At 35.3% G+C, this 17,297-nt stretch overlaps 1 long non-coding RNA gene across 1 annotated transcript in view; it reads right to left on the reverse strand.

Annotated features, from left to right (window-relative positions):
• LOC111507452 (uncharacterized) overlaps positions 1-17,297 on the reverse strand; it is a 148,475-nt gene that overhangs the window by 78,210 nt on the left and 52,968 nt on the right. The window contains exon 3 of the long non-coding RNA XR_012464422.1: positions 2,348-2,402. This is a non-coding gene — a long non-coding RNA (uncharacterized lncRNA). The remainder of the gene's footprint in view (positions 1-2,347; positions 2,403-17,297) is intronic.

The following is a 17,297-nucleotide window of genomic DNA, read 5'->3' on the forward strand; positions in this document are numbered from 1 at the left end:
TTTAGTATTTTTTTGTTAATAACAATTTTTTACCTGCACCAAAATCCTTCAAAAACATTTTTCTAGAGGTGATTCCGAATCGAATGAGCTATCGCTCATATTTTTAGAACCTTTATCTCTATTTTTCATGTTTTTGAACTTGTTGATTAGACTAATCAGATGATTCTGCATAACAATTTTCTGCACTTCCTCAACATTTTTATTGGTTGTTGATGTGATGGGGCGCCCAGGCAAGCGTCGTCATTCACATCTTCTCGACCTTCTGTGAAAAGCTTGTACCACTTGTGAACATTTTTCTGATTCAGAAACATTTCAATGTTTTTGAGCACTCAATTCAATTTTTCACACAAAATTTGATGCAAATTCTCTGATCCATTTTTTTTGATAGCAGAAAATCGTCGAACACGCAAAACACTTCTAACTTTTATGCCTCTTACCAATAAACTAAACATGCTGAATAGCTGAAACTGCGAACATATGTTCGAGACGAGTGTACCAACATAAAAACAAAAAAAATCTAATCAAAAGCACGTATCCCGCGAAATTTGAATAAAAACACTATGATGTCTACTGGACAAAGAGTTCTGTATTTTGGTTGGATATTATTTTTTGTATTTGACATATTGGGCATCACTATATATTAAAAAAATATTCATATCAGCCTAAGGCGTGATAGGTTGAATTGAAACCAGTGGCGTGGAATGAATCTATTAAAAATACTTACTGTCTCTCAATGAGCGTTTCGCCAACCTTATTAGCATTTTAAAATCTTGACATGTGTTTCGATCACCAAGTGATCCTCTTCAAGTGTCTTAAATTAAAAAAAATATATATAATGATTTAAGACACTCAAGACGCAGGAACCTAGAACAGGTATCTACGGTATAAATAAGGATAGCTTTGTAAGTATGATTTGTTTGATCTTTCTCTTGTAGATGATCACTTGGTGATCGAAACACGTATCGAGGTGTTAAAATAACGGTTTGGGGTTGGGAACAAACTCCAGTTATATTCATTACTACACCAAATGTTCCAAACAGTGCATCACAACTAGTTAGCATGATAATGAGATGAAGAACTGTCATCTAGTCTAGATGTTGCTAACTTGGTGATCGAAAAAGGCGTCAAGATACAGTATTTTGCACTGTTGTAGAAAGTGTTCTGATAGATATAGTCTGAAACATTTGTCATAATCCTCCCTTTCCACAAGAGTTTTTTTGAAATGGTAACATACTAAGTTTCTTCTCTTATAACTTAGTGTATATTCCTTTATTTGAACGCAGACACAATTGCCAAACATTTTTATTATTATTCATTATTATTTTCATTTATTGAGTGTGTTGTGTGTGTGTACTATGACCTCTATTAGTGCAGGAGGTTGCATATCTTAATGAGGATCTAGAAGTGATTTCAAATTGGGGTGAAAGTAACCAGGTTCAATTCAATGCCAAAAAACCCAGCCATCGGTTTTTTCCATGAAGATGAATGTCTCCGAACCGAATATAATAATGTCAGGTCAGACAATTCCGCTGTCTGTTTCGATAAGTTTGTTGGGGGTTAAAATGGACACCAATATGTCTTGGCACAATCATGTCGCTGGAATTGCAAAGGCTGCTCCTCAAAAGCTTGGAACTTTGTTCCGAACCAGATAACTGTACACACCTCAGCAACTTTTGATGCTTTATAAAGCTCAGATCAGACGTTTTTTGAAGTATTGTTCTTATGTATGGAGTTCTGCCCCCCAAACATACCCTGAAGTTGCCAGATTCCATCCAGATTGGAGACGCGAACATCACGTGCAACCTTGATAGCTTGGAACATCGAAGAAAGGTTGAAAATTTGTTTCTTTGCTATAGATACTTTCACAAGAAGTGTTCAAGTCACTTGGCACGTTTGATTCCACCAAGAGCGGTACATATCAGAAATACGCGACGGACTGTGGCTGCTCATCGTTTTGAGGTTCAACTCAGTACACTTCGAACTCTTTCATCTGGAGAACTGAGTTTATGTGGAAAAAACTTTTCGAAAACGTTTTTCCAAATGGATTCAATCTCCAGCGATTCAAATCCAATTTGAATCGCTACTTTCGCACAGGCACCGCTCTGAGAGTGCCTTAATGATTTTCCTGTAGTGCTTGTCTTTTGTCCTTAAAAGAATCAATTTTCCCCTTTATTTTTTATAGAAAAAATAGCATTTGAAATCATTGTTTCTCCAAACGTCCCCCCTACAAAAAAATAAGACCAGGAAAAATATAATAAATGGTTATTTGTCCGTGATGCTTAAATATTTCTTACTAGGTAGTTATATACGACTTGGTGAATAATATTAATGTTTGTATTTCACTTACCAGAACATTTTGGGAGACTCCATTTGAAGTCGACAATATTCCTCTGGCGGGCGACCTTAAAAAAAAGAATATTACTGTCAGATTGTGCTGTTTCTTCAAAATATGCGAATTCGATTACTTCTGGAGCTGTGAGCAATTGGCATTATTGTATCCATCTGACAATGACTGTTAAAAAAAATTTGTAAAAAATGGAAATGAGCTAGAATAGAAAATATTGAATTGAAAATGTCTAAACAATTATAAGTATTTCTGAATTGTTTCTGTCCGATGAACTTTTAGTATGACATCATTAATCCAGTACGAGTATCAAACAAAAATTGTGTGTCGTGTCGACCATATTTTACACTTAGCTGCACCGCACTGATGATAGGATAAAAGTGCGAGACACCTCTATATATGACACAGTCTATTATGAAACAGTTTATAAAAAATATATAACTTGCTCATTATAATCATACAAAGTTGAAAAATATTTCAATACCTGAAATAAGTGCATTTGCAAATAATAAATGCAGCTATTTACGTTACGTACTATTTTTCACATCATTTGTTGATATATCACTTGTTAAACAAACAGACAACTATAGTATTTCCGGCTACGGAATTGAAATTACAACTAATGGAAGTAGAGTTTCGGAAGTTCTGGTACTCTTTTATTGTATAATAGTTAATAATGAAAAACTAAATGCCTTATTTTTATATTTTAATTTGTCAAAAACAAATATAATTTTTGTGTGCTGTAAACTTATCGAAATCCCGTTATTTCTACACGTCATTCTGAATCCAATGACTCTTACATTTTTAGTAGCTGTCAATTGAACACGAATTTCAACACGAGCACTATATAAAATGTTCCGGCCAGATAAAGGAAGACGCATATAGCAGCTTTTCACTTATTAACGGATTCATGCATTTTTGCAAATATATCTGCTATGACATCATCAGCGGATTTGGCCTCTCTGAATCCATAGAAACTGTTTATCTGAGGGTAACTTATAACTGAGCTATAAAGCCTTCTGTATCAGTTCATACCGTTTTTAAAATATCCAAAAAAGTTTTGATTTGTGAGATGAGCTATATATAGTGGCCTTCATTTGGAAGATTTGGCTGGTGATTTATGAATGGGTCAAAAATTCCCGTTTTCATTAATAAGGGATAGATGCTAAAATCGAGTGATGTATTTATTATCAAAATAAGTGGTTCAGACATGTGGTCAAAAGCGCTGTTTCTGAACCTCAGCAGTTATTTTGTTATATCCGGGCTCTGTTTTTTCCGCTAGAATGAATCATTTTACTTCATTTTCATCGAAGGATTCTAAAAGTTGTGAATTCAATAGGTTGCAACTGGCGAGTATATGTGTGTATATTTTTTATAATTAACACGTTTTGGGCCTACAATCATTGAAAGCTTCAGTTGTTTCTGTTGTATCTGTTATAATTGAGTTTGAGTTGTTCTTCATTTTTCTGACATCTTATTTCTTCTGTTTCTTACTCATTTTTTCCTTTTCATTGCGATAGAAATTTGTCTTTGCCTTAACAGTAGGATTACATAATTTATTCTTTTCTTTCTGAGTAAATTGAAGTCACTTTCAAAGTTTTGTTTTATGGCTCAGGGACATTAAAAGAAACAACTTTTTATATAGAAAACCGAATACCATACAAAAAGAATACTCCAGAAAGTTGAATTTTTGATTCTTCAAGCTGATGATATCAAACTCACAAAAGATGAAGATATTCAATGATTTCTACATATAACCCTCGTTCCGATGCAAATTGTATTAAATTGAGCCAGTTACAACTCTAATCAAACATACCAAGTTTATCATAATCGGTGGAAAGATTTCTGAACAATTAATTCAAATAAAAACTTTTTTCATTCATACTTCAAGTGGGGGTGTACATTTGAAATATAATAATGACACCTATACCATTATATTAATAAACAAATAGAAACCTAAACATATTTTGGGCCGAAAAAATATCCTGCTCTGAAAAAATCCCCATTTGGAGTTCTACAAAAAATTGTTGTGTTGTTATAGAACATAAATCGTTATTATTTAAGATGATTCTCCTAACATATTTTTGAAATATCACTATATTCAGTCGAAACAAGGAACTCCATATTTTACTGGAGATATATAAATAGCTCCGACTCATTCATCACCTTATGAATGACACCAGCAGCAAATTGGTTCTGCATGAGGTCCACTTGTGCCTTGGGATCAAGGCTTATTAATGAAAAGGTTAATTTCTAATTGACTTTCGACATATCATCAGAACTTCAATAACTACAGATAGTGTACACAAGTGTCAGGTGATTATGATACATACAAACAGCTGTAAATGATTGAGGAACTGTACCATCAATGAATTATTAGTTTCTTTCTATTGAAGTAATTTGTAATTCTTAACGAATATTCAATATCATGATTACTTTACAACGCATTTTCCATATTGATTTCTAGTAGAACCTAACTGTTTTTCCCATGAGTGTGTTAATACTTCATGTCACTAGCCAACAGATGTCCCTGAAATTCTAATACTGCCAAATATGGAACTTCTTCGTTTTTTCACTGGACTTTTCATTTGTTAAAATTCCAGTTGGTGATAAATAAGTACACGTAAAATGCAATCCGGAGCCTTCCATTTTTGATTTGATGTAGTAAGTAAAACATTTTGTTATGTCTAACAACCCGTCTACATGTACAAACTAATAATCAAAACTAATCAATACAGTTTATTGTATGATTTTCACTATAAAGGGTTTTACAGAAACCGCGACACGGGTTTCGCTATACAATAGCTTCCTCACGTAGTAGTTTACGCTTGAGGAAACTATTGTATAGCGAAACACGTGTCGCGGTTTTTGTAAAACCATTTATAGTAAAAATCATACAATGAACTGTATTAATAAGTTTTGATATGGATTTCCATCAAGTATTGGCCAGTTCTATTCAATTAACTAATAATCAGTTTAGCATGATCAAACCAAGTTTGATAAATTGGATCAAGAAAAGCATACTCGTAGACATGAATTTTCAATAATCTTGAAGTGAATCGAATAGGCATGTACAATTACAGAATCGCAGTGGGGCACTTTTGAGAATATGGAACATTTCTACTTATTTTTTTTTTCTACAAAGTGTCGCTTCAAGACGTGTGATATATGAAGCAGTAATTGTGCAACTTTTTGTTGATTACATTTTGAGACTTAAATGATATTTAGGCTGGAAGACGTAGTCATTTGATGACGAGTAATATACAGTGTGACCCACATGAAAGGTGGGTCACACTGTATATTACATGAAATTGTTTCTTTAGGAAAAATTAAAAATCACTATTGGACTGAGCACCCTCTCAAATGGTGGTATACCAAATTTCATCAAAAATATTCAATATTAATAATTCTGTGGTGGAATCAACAGTCACATTGTATTATGATAGAATGTTAACTGAACACCTGGTTTTTGAGTCTTGGTGAGTTGGCCGTGAAACACCGTGCGGATATGCAAAATTGCGCGTTTTTCATTTGGCACTGGAAACAAAAGACTACTGAACTTGAACTGAGCAAAACAATAGCAAAATCAATACTCTTGACCGTTCTGGATTGAATGATTCCGTATAGTCCATCTCGTCTTGTGTTTGTAAATCTTTTGCTGGAAAAATCCTCACTTGTTTACTTTGTATTGAATGTTCAAGAGAGCGAAAACTCATGTGAACTCCTGGAACTTCATCTAGCGTTTCCTAATATGACTAATAACTAGTCCGTGCAAAGGTTATTGTTAAATCATTTGAAAATGGAATTTTCGACAGGTAATGATCGACTGTATTGCCAAACATGCGCCAAACTAACTGACTGTTATAAGGAAACAAGTATAGCTGAGGCACCAGTCAATCTAATAATAACACTGATGATCTTCAAACAAGATCTCTGACGGAAGCAAGAAACTCTTTCGAAGGTTCGAAATAGATGAACATTTCAATTTAGCAGACCATTATTATAATATTCATGCAGTCATTGTTCACTGTGGTTCTGGCGTTGAATTTGGTCATTATAACGCCTTGGTCAAAGACGAAACAGACTGGTTTAAGTTTGACGATAGTCGTGTCACGATGTGTTCTGGCGATGTATTGAACCCTACATTTTGTTTTATGAGAGAGAGAGGACATTGGCAGATCAAGATCTTCAGATGATGTGGTGCTGCAGGTTTTTCGGGTTTTCCTGCAGCTGAAAAAGCAAATGCGCCACTGGAATCAATGAAGTCGCCCCGGAGCGCCAATTAATTTTTATTATTGTTTTTATTTTTATCGTTGCTTTATAATTTCACAAATAAAAAGTAATTCACTTGAACTATTGAAGAATAAAAATTTGATGAACGTTCGGCAAGAAGAGCTGTCAGAGAATTTCATAACAGACATCTTGATAAACTTCCAGTGGCTAGTACTACGGTGAACTGTATGATTCTGTTTTTAACTAAACAGGTTGTGTATCGAGGCATATGCCCAAAAATAGAAACAATCCACGTAATAATCCTCATTCAAGCTTGCTTACGGCTAGTTTGAACTTGAATATCTCTAGAAAAAATATCAGGAGATGCCTTGTGAAAAAAAAATTAAACCATTCAAGCCAAAAATTTTACACAGTCTGGACCCGGGAGATGAAGAAAGAAGGTCAGAGTTCTGTTTGTGGGCTCAAAATTATAAATTTCCGAACGATGTACAGGGGAGAACAAAAAATAAAAATTTTGATCAAGACTACCCACATTTTTGACACTATTGAAAATGTTTAGTTAGAAAAGTTGTTTAAATTTGGGAACAATTTTCAGATTTGAAATCACAGCCATCTACGCAACAAAACAAAAATTTTTTTTATGGTTCTAGCCTTATAAAGAGTACTAGAATTTCAAATACATCTTAGGTGCCTCTCTCATGTTACTATGATAATATTTCAATGCGAAATATGGTCCAATTTATTATTCGAACTAGTATATGGATGTCTGTTGAAAATGGTTAAAAATTTTACTAGTTTTTTGGTGCAAAATTGATATTTCACTCTGTATGTATGTCCATGATAACTATTAGTATGATTTAATGACAAGAAATAATTGACTAAATTAATTAGTGCTGAACAATTAACTAATACAAATCTGTTAGTACTAGTACCGTTCATGAGGCTAGAACCATAAAATAATGGATTTTTTGTTTTGTTACGTAGGTGGCTGTGATTCTAAATCTGAATATTGTTTTCAAATTCAAACACCTTTCCTAAATGAACTTTTTCAATAATGTCGAAAATAAGGATAGTTTATTTTTTATCAAAATATCTTTTTTTCGTTCTCTCCCGTATACCGTTCGGAAATTTAAAATTTCGATAACTCAATTCCGAGTTTCCAGCAGTGCACCAATTTTTATCAAGAATAAAATTTTCCAACAAATAATAATAATAATGATAAATGGGCTTTATTCATTGACATACATTGTTTATAAAGAAGAAGTGGATACAAAAATCAATGAAAGGACGAAGTTGAGCCGAGGCTGTTTTACAACTTAACCTAGGGGATAGCATGTATTATATAGAAATATAAAAATAATTACCTAGTGTACATTCGTATGTGAGTAGTTCATGAATCTTTGTAAAACTAAGAAAAAAAAGTTATAAATTTCATAGTGAATACCTATTGAAAATCTATTTAGCTTAAATACGGTAAAATATATAGCAAAACCTACACAAAAGTGAGACAAAGGGAAAACCATATGAGCAAGGCATAACATGAATATATTATATAACCAGATATGTTTTCAACTTTTTCTTGAAATATTATATGGAGTAGTGTCTAAATTCACTGGGGAGAGCGTTATATTGTTTGATAGAGTTGAAAATAAAACTACTAGAAAAGCAGGTTGTCGAGTGTTTTGGAATAATAAAAGTGTGACGGGTTCGTGTCCTCGAATTATTCTGAGATTTGAAATTTTTATATATTTCATAAATACAATTTGGCTTTTTGTAAATGAGGAATTTATGTGTAGATGAGACCGAGGAGGGTTGTGACAGAGGAGAGTTGTGACACGCGCGATTTCGCTGTATCTGTGACCGTTAGCGAGCTGTCAACGTCGCACATTTATTGTTTTCTAGACTGCTTATTGGATTTAGTACGCGCCAACGGCCCACGAGGAGCGGCTGAGTTACTGTGACGCTGTCATCTAAAAAACGACCAAAAGTAAGTTTTTGATCATAACTTTCTTATTCTGTCTTTTGCTATGTATTACGGGAGCATTAGTGTAATATTTTTTCTAATTTGCATCGGGCCTTCAAGATTCAAAGCCATTCATAATTTTATTGAGATCTCTTACTGTTTGGAGGTTATACATTATTATTCTGGCACACTCACGATTTTGCGCACCTAGGAGAGTTGTGACAGGCTGTCACAACTCTCCTATTTTATTTACTAACAAGTGATATGGCTATTTTGTATGCATTCGATTGCTGCATTGCTTTTTTATTGTTTCAGAATGCCTAATACATATGTTCGTAAAACAGAGAGAGGAATGGCTAGTATCGAAATTTACGATCTGGCCTTTGAAGAGGTGACGGTTAGAGGCCAAAGCCTTCGAAGTGCAGCATCTTCATATAATCTAAATTATATGTCTTTACAAAGATACATTAAAAAGAAAAAGGCACATCAACAACAATTATCAGACGATGCTCCATCTGTAGGCTATATCAGCCCAACAGTTTTTACGAAGGACGAAGAAAAGATATTGAGCGATTATTTGTTGACTTGTGCCGCGTCTAATTATGGACTGACTACAAAAGAGACAAGGAGTTTAGCCTATTTATTAGCAAAAAAACACAATAAAAAAGTTCCTGAATCATGGGAAAAAAACGAAATGGCTGGAGAAGTGTGGTTAAAGCTATTCATGAAGAGACATTCAAATTTATCTCTTAAGCTACCTCAAGCTACAAGCATCGCTCGCGCCACGAGCTTTAATAGGACAAATGTCGCTGCCTTTTTTGAAAACTATACAGGAGTCTTGGCCAAGCATACTCTCAGCGGTAAAGATGTATGGAACGTCGACGAGACCGGGATTACTACAGTCCAAAAACCTGATAGAGTAATCGCACGACGTGGAGAAAAACAAGTCAGTGCGATGACTTCTGCGGAAAGAGGAACCTTAGTAACGCTGGCTTTTGCTGGGAACGCCTTGGGTAATTATATACCACCTATGTTTATATTCCCTCGGAAGCGATTTCAAGAACATTTTATTCGGGATGGCCCAACAGGTTCAGTAGGAACAGCAAATGGATCCGGGTGGATGCAGGAAGACGACTTTCACTTTTTTCTTGAACATTTTACAAACCACGTGAGGCCAACAAAAGAGCAAAAAGCTTTGTTACTTCTGGATAACCATTCATCCCACATGGCTTTGAAAAATATAGAGTTTTGCAGGGAAAACGGCATAATTTTGCTCACGTTCCCTCCACACTGCACACACAAGCTGCAACCAATGGATCGTGCAATTTTTGGTCCTCTTAAAAAGGCCATTAACACAGCTTGTGATAATTGGATGCGGTCAAATGCTGGCAAAGTTATGTCTATCTATGATATCCCTTCCATAACAAAAACTGCCTTTGATGTGGCGATCACTGCAAAAAATATCAGCGCTGGTTTTGCTGCAACAGGAACATGGCCTGTTAATACAGATATTTTTGGAGAAGCAGATTTTTTGCCAAGCCAAGTTACAGATCGCATTTTGACCAATCCTGTGCCAGAACAAGCTTCCATTACTGCAGAAGAAGAATTGATAGAAAATCCGGAAGAAGGAACCCCCACCCAAAATTTGTCAGTTGATATAGTTGGGAACGACGTTGTTGTTGGGGAAGGTCTAGAAAAAAGAGATCACAACGAGCACGTTGGTGTGAAGAACGTAATGTGACTCCTCTTGTTATGACCGGCGACAACTCTAAAGAGCCTGCAAATATTGAACCTGTTGCATCTACATCTACAGTTCGTAATCCACTTGCCACCCAATCTAATGTATTCTCGCCAGAAACAATAAGGCCGTTGCCTAAAGCTCCGCCAAGAAAAGCCACGCAACAGAATAGACGTAAGATCAAGTCTGCCGTGCTAACAGATACACCAGTTAAAGATGAAATTGCTGCCATAGAGGAAAATAGGAAAGTGAAGAACGTGAAGAAGCGCATTTTTACTGATAAAAATGCTAAGAAACCAAAGGGAAAAAAACCAAAAAATAAATCAAAGACAAAGAATATTCGTGACGAAGAGGAGGACGATAATGAGGGCAGTGATGGCACAGAAAATGAATGTTTTTGCTTATGTTGCCTCGAGCCCTTTGCCAATAGCAGGCCTAACGAAAAATGGGTGCAATGCATTAATTGCAAAGGATGGTCACATGAAGATTGTACTGGGGGAGAACTGCAATACGAGTGTCATAATTGTTTTTCGGATTAAACTAATATTAAGTATTTTTATTCTCTCTGTGCCATTTAGAAAGATGATTTATTTTGTTAAGTTTTAATAATTATGTTACTTAATTAGCCAAAGATTATGATTAAAACTGTTTCGTAATTACTTGTTCATTTTTAATCTACAAAAAGTGCCGATAAATTCCAAACACTGAAGTGTCACAACTCACCTCGAGCACTGTCACAACTTACCTTGGTATTAGGAGAGTTGTGACACGGGTTGTCGCTTTGGTTTTAATCCATTATCTCGGGAAACTTATTAGTTTTGTGTATTTTTATTTTTGATTCTAATAGAGAATAGAACAAGCTTTGACTGATGTAAAGTTCACAGATATAGGTCAATTTTTAACCAAAATATATGAGTGAAAGCAAAAAGTGTCACAACCCTCCTCGGTCTCCCCTATTGACGAGTAGGTGGAACTGCCAGGTTTTAGCAATCGGTAACCAACCTCCTCGAACTTGGGGAATATATGGTCGAATTTTCTTACACCATAAAAAAGACGAATGCCATTGTTTTGTATTTTTTTTGTAAGCGATCTACATCAATTTGTATCAAAGCAGGCCTGTAGATTATATCGCAACATGCTAATCTAGACAATATGAGGGTTTCGCAAAGTTTCAACTTCAATTTAGAAGTCATAATATCTCTACTTTGATAGAGTTGACGTACGTACGAGCTACGACAAAGTGAATTTATATGTTTGTGAAATCTCAGATCAGCATCTAGCCACAAACCCAAGTTCTTGCTTTCTGTAATTATTTGTAGTAAGTCTTGTCCAAGTTTGATTTCAATTCTTCTTTCAATTTCCCTTTTGTGTTTCGGGCCAAAAGTTAAAAGTTTCCATATGGTGCAAACTTTTTGAAACCCACTGCATGTATTATGATTACGATTCATGCAGTGGTGTAAAATTTGTCAGTATTATATTTCACTTAAAAATTAGGGACCTGTATAGACACCAATGACTAGTAGATAGGCCAGCTGGTATATTTTCTACCATGTATTTTACCAAGTACCACCTACCGGCAAATACCGAAAAAAATAAAAATAAACTACTGCCCCAGTTATCAAATTTTCACCCTGAAAAAATAAATGAGAACTACACCAAAGCCCAGTATTACATTTCACGAATTGGCATTTCCAGTACATTTTCATTTATTTCCTCATCACGGTGTATCCTTTTCTTGATTCTGAATTGAAGATTCTCTTTAGAACTTTCGCAATTAGCTACACTTCCAAGACGGCGACTTGTATATAGTGAAAGAAAGTCACAAAACCGCAAACCACTCTGTCGCACTGCTCTCGAAACGATTCCAAATAAAAACTCAAATTATACTAATTATTCGAAGGCTGGATGACGCGTCTCGCTCATTAACTAATTTAATCGTCGGGAATATAGTTGAGGAACGGCTTTTGCAAAGCACACACATATTTTTACGCTCTCGGTCGGTAAATATTTATGTGGTGCTTCGGCCAATGCAAATATTTGCTTCCTCAGATAAAAAAAGTAATTTTCCGATAAATAAAGTATGAGAAGTGCTAAGAGAACGTTCAAACAGCCATGGATCCAATTTAGATTTTTTTCAGTGTATACTGTTGTAACATTCCATTTTTCATGTTATATTGTTTGCGAGACAATCTGAACATGAAAAAAACCTTTTTGCCAATTCTGAATTGTAACATACCAATTATTTGAATTTCTATATTCATAGATTTCGGATTCTTCTGAGCGATCTGTAGCAGTACTCCAAATAAATCATGATCAGAATGCTGACACCTATTCAAAGTCCACTTGTTAGGTTAGGTTAGGTCCAAAGTGAGTGGGTTTATTCGACCCTTCACCGCAACCCGCAAGGGTTTATTGTGGCTCACACCTGTTCATACTGTGCCAAATAAACCCAGCTTCTTAACGAATATTCTTAACGAAGATTCTTAACGACGCCGATTAGTTGTTGAGTGGTGTTTCAGGTCAGATGGTGAGAGTACGGCTCTGCCGTACTCTAAAAAACCTGATTCTGTCCCCAGAGGGTCAGGCACAAAGTATATGCTCTGCTGTTTCATCATTTTCTGAACAGAGGCGACATACTCTGCCAGAAGTCCATAAATCTTCTTGCCATCCAGGTGTTCAATATTTGTTTGGCAAAGCCTAAAGCGATGCCAATGCCAGGTTCTGGTCCGATGAAGCTGCTTGCAGCACCCTCTTTTGCAAGGGAGTCAGCAGCCTCATTGCCATTATGGTCAGCAAGGCCAAAAATCCAGACCAGAGACAATCTGTTAAGTCTTTCTATCGAGGAGAGCAGTTTTTGTCAATTTGCTACCAATTTACACGTTGCTCGGCGAGAGCCAAGAGCTTCCAACGGCGCTTGATTGTCCGAGAATATTTTCATTGACTTGTGTATGAAGTTGGATTCTTCCAATCTCTCCGCACACAATTTAATAGCGTAAATTTTCGCTTGAAATACAGTCGCATAGGTTCCTAGACAGGTTGATTTCTCTGCGACCGGAAGGTGTTCTTGATCCATCTGTGAACCAACAACTATCTGCTCTTAATATTTCCATATCCCGGAGATTCAGTCCTTTCGTTGGAGGCATAAAGTCAGAAGTCATTTTCAGAATGCTATGACTTCCAGTATCAACCCGCAGTATGTTACACTCTGCATTAAACTGATTTGTGCCATTGGCAATGTGCACAAGTCTATATGAAGTCCATCTAACCTCTGTCTCCAGTGAAATGTGGAAAAGAGGTAGATCTAGAAGGATATCCACGGGCTATGACGGTGTGGTACTGATGGCACCACTGATGGCCAGACAAGCCTGTCTCTGTGAAGCAGAGAGCTTCGACATGTCCATAAGAACTCTGGCTTTGTGTAAACTTTTTCCAGGTGAGCGTTCCAGGTGATTTTTTTATCAAGGACAATGCCAAGATATTTTACTTTCGTTTCAAATGGAATTACTTCACCATTGGGGAAAAGTGGCGTTAGATTGTCCAATCAAGTCCACTAGTACTCTTCTTCTATTGATCAGTCATAGAGTTGTGTTGCATAGTGATTGACGTAGAGTGAGAAGTGAGATACAGAAAAAGATATCTACTTTTGGTAATGTCATACTTGGAATCGGTTGGCTCCCTGTGTACGAAGGGGCGGATGTAATAGGTGGTAGTATTGCCTGAAACTTGAAACGATACCGATTTAATGCGTGACAGATGAACTTTTGAAAGGGTCTTTTCCGTGCCTGGCTTCAGATAGACAACGCGTAGTGGTGATTCAAATTTTTTCAAAATCGTCCATAATAATAAAATTCATCTTTTGATTTCCACCAGGCAAAATCGTTAAAATCATCATAAAAAGTTAAATCATAAAAAGCGTACCAATACTTAAGTCTTTTACTGAGTAAGACATGCCAAATGAAGCCATTGATGCGATTTTGTCAAACTGTTTAGTAAAAATATCACAAAAGAGTGTTTTTTGAATGAAAATAAACCATAAGAACTAAGAAAACATGTTTTTAAAAAAGGTTAGGAGTGGTCCCAACAAATCTAATAGAAGAACAGAAGAATAATTCTCACAATCCAATGAATCGGATCTATACCTATTCTGGCGAGGATAGAACCTTTTCCGCCTCAGCTCAAAATTCTTTTGAATTCACGGAGACTTTGGTTAGTCCAATAGCCATAAACATCACTAATTTTTTGTGAAATCAATGGAAAATTAAAAAATATATTCAAAAAGTCACCCTATAAAAAACTTTTGTGACAGATATGTTTTTGTACCTTCATTAACTTAATATGCCTACAAGGACACTTTACAGGAATTTATTACTAAACCACGAGAAGAGATAAACATTCATAACTGATGCGGTGATTCAATCAATGCTCAGAAGCAAATTTTTTGGGGAGATAATCAAAATAGATGTTGAAAACGGTTTTCCCTAAGTAGTGATATAATCACCTCTATAGATAACTACTCAAGGTCATGATAATGACCAGTATTAGGAACAATCATTACAAAGACATGTCATGTAAATAGTTGTAAATAGATTTAAAACTGGACTGAAAAGAAACGATAACTGAATTATAGTTACACGAAATGTGCCGAATTTATTGGAACTATTCGTTCCCCACCCTCAGGCTCATACATGCTAATGAGCCTGATGTAGTCCTTCTCGAGCAACAGAGCAAGCTCCTGGCGAGATGAATATCTTCCGAAAAGAGGAGGAAAAACGGATCAAATATCGAGACTTTTTCTTCGAACTCCGCAGTCTCTAGCCAGACCACTCTGTCAAGATGGTTGTTCTGATTATTGGAGCCCTTGGTGGAATGATGCCCTCTCTACTCTCAATTCTTAAAATCATACCGGCTTGCCGCACTAAGGCAGAAATCTTAGCCGGACAGATGCAGAAGGCTGTCATTCTTGGCTCACTGCACTTGCTCAGGGCACATGATTCTCGGACCCAATAATCACTTAGCCCACGGTGTGGGGAGTGGCCGTTGGTTGATAATGCTGGCGCGCCCTACCGAATATATCGGGGATAGGGCCTGACCAGCGCATACTACGGTATAATAGGAAAATAATAATAATAGCTTTTATTACCCAACAGTCAAAAACCATTTACAGGGTTAACTAAGTGTGTTGAAAAAGTAAAAAGTTATAATATGAGGAAATAAAGAAAAAAATATAATGTAATAAAATAAAATATACCAGAGAATTAAAAATTCTACATGAAAAACTGAGACGCAGTTTCAATAACATATTCTAGGGAATCAAAATCGATATCGCACAAATTTGAAATTAAATTGAAATTATTGCAAAGGCTAAAGATAGGTGACTTGAGATACAAATTGGTTCTGGCTAGTCGGCTGTAAAAAGTTTTTGTACTTCTATAACACCTCCAAAGCATCCCATTGCTCTGCGGTAATTTATATAGAAAAACTATTCCAGCAAGTTTTCTGCGTAACTCAAGACTACCAATAACGATTGTTATGATAAGAGATTCATATGATTCAGGATAGATAACATAAGATTTGAAGTAAATAAACTTTAGGAAACGACGTTGAACTGTTTCAATTGGTATATTATAGCAATTGTAGAATGGATACCATAGAACAGAGCCATATTCTAATTTTGACCCTACGTAAGTTTTATGAAGAGTGATCAGAGTAGATATGTTTGAAAAAGATCTACAATTGCGAACTATAAAGCCATAAACTCTCAATGTTTAACTTACGTTCGGTCTAATGTAGTTGGAAAAAGACAAATTTTTATCAAAATATAAACCAAGATCTTCAATTGAGTTACTACGTGGCAGTGGTATCTACTAACAGTTTCCTACTATAAGACACTATTTTACATTTGGTTCATTAAGATATAGTTCGTTAGCTTCACACCAAGTCTGCATACTGCCTAACTGTTTGTCGTTGCAGTGTATTCGTTCTTCGATAGTTTCGACAACATTTAGGAATCATCTGCAAAAAATAACTTATTATAATCGACATAATTACTGAGGTCATTAATTAATAATAAGAATAGAAGTGGTCCGAGATGCGATCCCTGAGATACTCCAGATGAAGTAATGTAATGAAAAGAATCATAACCGTTATATGATACAAACAGTTCGCGTTGAAGTGAGTAGGATTTAATGCAAAATATTGCAGAATTATGGAAACCAAATTTGTGGAGTTTTTGTAGAAGGATCATGTGATTAAGTCGATCTAATGCTTTAGGAAAATCACTGTATATCACATCAACTTGACCACATTATCTAAGACATCACTGACATTTTGAGTCAATACAATTAAATTTGTTATGGTGGATCTGTTAGACATAAATCCATATGATATTACGAATGTAGCGAAATCAAATAGTAAAGCAGAATCCTTGATAAGTCAGATTTGACCTGATCTTCAAATGGATATTATTTCATTCATTAATGATGATGATGACATCATTTCTATTGAAATATCAAATAATCGAAGCAATATCGAATTCATGGATGAGTAAGACATATACTATATATTTGTATAAAACCGATTTATATTTGAAAGTGGTTAAAAATGTTTCTTCTTGGGGTTTAGAGTTTTTTTTGCCACTAAATCCGAATATGTTTGACTATCTTTCAAAATTTAATTTTTCAAATTTTAAGTTTTCATTCACCTCAACGTTTTGTAGATGAAATATTGTGTAAACGAAACTAGAAATTGTATCGAATATAATAACAATTTTTAGATATTTTTATCATATAAACAAACCAGCATTTACTCTCGGAAACTTTTGATGGAAATGTATCAATCACCTGATATTTAATTTATTTTTAAGTTAATGAATAGGTTTATTTCTCGAAAAAATGCAGTTTACTATGGTTACCAAAAAGTTATTGGAGGAAATAACAAAGTAATAAGTAACATTGAGAGGATGTTTTGGTCTCAAGAAGCTGACCTAATCGTAATTTTTCTGTTCTTTGAATTGATGTAAA

This window comes from Leptinotarsa decemlineata, unplaced genomic scaffold, assembly GCF_025532065.1.
Source record: "Leptinotarsa decemlineata unplaced genomic scaffold, Ldec_3_MD MMD2_P_RNA_scaffold_9, whole genome shotgun sequence".
Classification (NCBI taxonomy): domain Eukaryota; kingdom Metazoa; phylum Arthropoda; class Insecta; order Coleoptera; family Chrysomelidae; genus Leptinotarsa; species Leptinotarsa decemlineata.